Source organism: Tamandua tetradactyla, chromosome 10 (genome assembly GCF_023851605.1).
Source record: "Tamandua tetradactyla isolate mTamTet1 chromosome 10, mTamTet1.pri, whole genome shotgun sequence".
Taxonomy (NCBI): Eukaryota; Metazoa; Chordata; class Mammalia; order Pilosa; family Myrmecophagidae; genus Tamandua; species Tamandua tetradactyla.
The window spans coordinates 92,826,820-92,831,055 of NC_135336.1; positions in this window are offsets into that span (position 1 = coordinate 92,826,820).

Below are 4,236 nucleotides of genomic sequence, written 5' to 3' on the forward strand. Positions count from 1 at the left end.
CTGGCTGTCACTGCTAATGTTATGTGTCTCATCTCACTTATGTGAACTCATTTGGTCCACAACGCAACCCCATGAGAATGCCGCAGAGATCACACAGGCTTACACATGCAATGTCAGGAAGTGCACGGACCTCCAGAAGAGGGCCAGTCGTCCCCTTAAGAGTTCAGGCCTGAAGGCATCTGAGGGAACCAGGAAGGAAAGCTGGGCTCCGATGCAGGCTGCTTTGAGGGGAGCAGACACCTGAGGTTTGGGGAGGGTGGGGCACAGCCATGCAACATGACCTTGTAGGGAAGATGCTGGGAGAAACACTAAACCAACCTTTCCTCCCTCCCTCCCATGTCCTTTCAGGGCTCCTCCTCACTGGCTGAACCCAATGGGAACTCCACGGACAAGGGAGATGGGTGAGAATGTTCTGGAGCACAGGATAGTTGAAGATGGCTGGAGAGGAAAGAGGAGAGCACATTTGTTGGAGTAACTGGGAGATATTCTCTACAGGGCAAGCAAACAGCCCAGATGATCGGGCCCAGGAAGCCTGAATCTCAGCTGCCTGCACATCTCAACCACCAGGAGAGTGTTTTTTAAGAATACAGCTCCCTGGGCCCATGCCCCCGAATTTCTGATTCAGTATTAGGTGGGGTTTTGGAAGCCATCTTTAATCCTGGTCAGGGGCTCACAATGTACCTGGTTGGTGATATTTAGAACTTTGGCCTGAGAAAGTCAGAAGGCAGGAAGCAAAGCAGATCAAGGCAGCTCAACACAATGCCTCTCCAAATCCCCACCCCTCTGGCTAGCCTGCCCTGGAGGCTTGTGCATGGTCTCCTTTCCCTTCCTCTCATCCACCCTCTTGGGTTTGAGTGGAAAGGCTGACCCAGTGTGGGTAGCCTTAAGTGTCTGCTCACAAGACGGTGGAGAAGCTAGGGTGAGCATGGAATGGAAGTGCAAGGTCAAAGAGCTCAGAAGACAGGAAAAGGCCAAATCGAGGAGACACTTCTGAGCACATGTGTGTGGGACCTGCCAGGACCTTTGGCTGAGCTGGAGCTGGCCCACCTCACAGGTCTCTCTACTGCCCAGGGATGGTGGGGTGGGTTTTTCCAAGCTCTGCTTCAGCCTTTCCAATTCACGCAAACCCACTGACTTTGCTTCTGGGGTGAGGGTCTCTACAGGAACAGCTTATCAGAGAATGAGCCCCATGGTGGGCTGAGACAGGATCTGGGCCAGGGGCTGGCTTCTCAGGGCCTACCTGGGTGCTGAACCAGCTCACTTCTGGATGCTGGGTACAAGGTTCATAGTCTCAGCCATTCTAAGTGTGAGAAGGAGCCTGATTCAGGGCTGGGGGTCAGAACTGTACAGGTACCCTCACGTTCTCTAGAGCTGATCCTGTGTCAGGGACAATGATTGACTACCAGCCCCATCTCAATTTAACCTGGTGTAAAACAGAGGAGGCCCATACTGTGATCCAGAGGATCAGCTCCTCAGACAACATCCTGTTCAACCTTGCCCAGCTCTGGCTGAGACTCACTCTTCAGTAAACCTTCTTTCAACTTTAGGCAAAACTCATCTCTTATCCTATTTAGTACACACACACACACACACACACACACACACACACACACACACACACACACACACACACACACACACACACACACACATTGTTCCTGGTCTGAAGTGATTAATTTTGTCTGTGCTGAGCATGGGGCACAGCAGGGCTGTCCCCCAGAGGTTTCTCCAGCAGGGAAAGAAGACTCTGAGATGCATTTCTCATTTTCTTCATGCGAAAATCCCGTCTGAGACCAGAACCTCTTGACTAACCTCAGAGTGAGTAATTGTGCTCCTCCTGCAGAAAAGTCAAGGTTCAGAACAGAGAGTGATTACTTTCTTCACCATCTCAATGGTAGAGCCAGCATGAGTCCTTCCATCAACACACCCCATGGCTCAAGCCAAGGTGGATGGAGTAGGGTAGGAATAGAGATTAGCTTAAATGATTTCTTGGGGTGCTTTCTCTGGAACAACCTCAAGACTGTCAAGAGATTGACAGTATGACAATCTCAATCAGACTGTCCCCCTAATGTTCTCTCTTAGAGCATCCCGTGTCTTTTCTTCACTGTAATTATCACAATTGGTAGTTGTATTTTTTTTAATGTGTGTGCTTGCTTAATGTCTCTCTCCACCACTAGAATGTCAACTCCCTGAAGGTGAGGTCCAGGTTTTGCTCACCATTATATTTTCAGGACCATACCTGGCACAGAATGGAGCTCAGTGAAGATTTATAGAGTGAATGAATTAATGGATGAATGAATTGACAGATGGATATAGGTGGACACAACTTCAGATAAAGAAGAAAGAAGGAGAAAGATGCCCCATCTGTTCTGGGTCTGGGAGAGAAGGCGAACTGGGAGTGTGTCACAGACTCTGGAAATGGCTGAGGTTTCCTGGTGCAAAGTTGGTTGTGACAAAATCTTTTGTCAGTTTAAATCAACATGGAAATAAGCTCTGCTCCCAGAGCCTAGAGGTTAAAGGAAACCATGGAGGGGAGATTCAGGTGGGGTGCAGGGCTAGGAGGAGTCAAGCAAACCTATTAGGAGCATGCAACGTCTTTGCTTCTTTCACTATCTCCCCCACTTCCACAGATTTCATATTTTGAATGTGCTGGTTTATCAAGCAGTATTAAGGAATAATTTATTTATTTTCATGTTCTTTTTTTAATTAAAGACACCTGTAACTCTCTGATTACCTTTATTTACCAGTATGAGATAACTGGATCGAAATAATTCCAGTCCAAAGCAAAGACACTTGATATTTTCATTACCTATTGCAGCCACATAAGATCAACAGCTGATGTCTCATTAGAAACAATGGTGTCCAGAAGTCACAAGACAATATATTGAAAGTGCTGAAAGAAAAATGCTGTCAACCAATACTCCTATATCCAGTAAAGCTATCTTTCAAAAATGAAGGTTAAATTAAGACATTCCCAGATGAATAAAAGCTGGCATAATTTGTTACTAGCTGACCTGCCTGATAAAAAAACACTAAACAAAGATCTTCAGGCTGAAAGGAAGTTACACCAAATAATTCCAGCACACACACATACACACAAAGAGCTCTGATAAAGGTAATTATGTAGGTAGTGATAAAGGATAGTATAATTCCATATTTATTTTTATTTCTTCTCAACTATTTTAAAGAGCAATTGCATTAAGCAGTATCTACAAAATTGCATTGTTGGGCTTATAGCATATAGAAATGTAACATATTTGACAATAACAACACAGGGGAGAAGGGTGGGGATGAAGCTATACTGTACTAAGGAAATGACACCAGACAGTACCATGAATCTATAGGAAGAAATTAAAAGAACCAAAAATGGTAAATAAGAGAAGTTAATATAAAAAGTCTATAACTGTATTTGTGCTTTATTTTTTAACTTTCTAAAAGATATAAGACTATAAAAAGCAGTGATTATAACAAAGTATAGGTGAATTTGTAACATGTATAGATATAATATATAGCAATAACATCATAAAATGGATGTATAGAATTGAGATATGTAGGAGTAACTGAAATTAAGTTAGTATAAATGTGAAGTAGATTCTGAGAAGTTAAGAGATAAAGAGCAATGACTAAGAAAATAACTAAAATAAACTATATAGTTTAAAAATCATTAAAGGAATTGAAATCATACACTTGAAAATATCCACTTGAGACAAAAGGATGTAGTACATGAGGAATAGACAAAAGATCATGAGGCATATAAAACTGAAAGCAAAAGAGCAGACATAAATTCACCCATATCTATAATAATACTAAGTAGGAGTGGATTAAACAATCTAATCAAAGGGCAGAGATTGTCAGAGTGGATAAAACTCTAAGATCAAACTATATACTACCTAAAGGAGATGCTACCTAACAACAACCAAAATACATGAACCTAAGTAAAAAAAAAATCAACAAGGATATAACATACTTGAACAGCATTATAATTCAAAGAGACATAGACACTACAAAACCTCTGATAGACTTAATAGGATTGAAATCACACTAAGTATGTTTTTTGATAACAATGGAATTAAATTAGAATCAAAACCAGAAAGAATTTGGGGAAATTCACAACTATGTAGAAATTAAGCAACATACTCTTAAATAGCAAATGGGTCAATGAAGATAGCAAAGAGAAATTAGAGCATAATTTGAGATAAGAAAACAAGCCACAGCAAGAATGCTTGCCTGAGATGC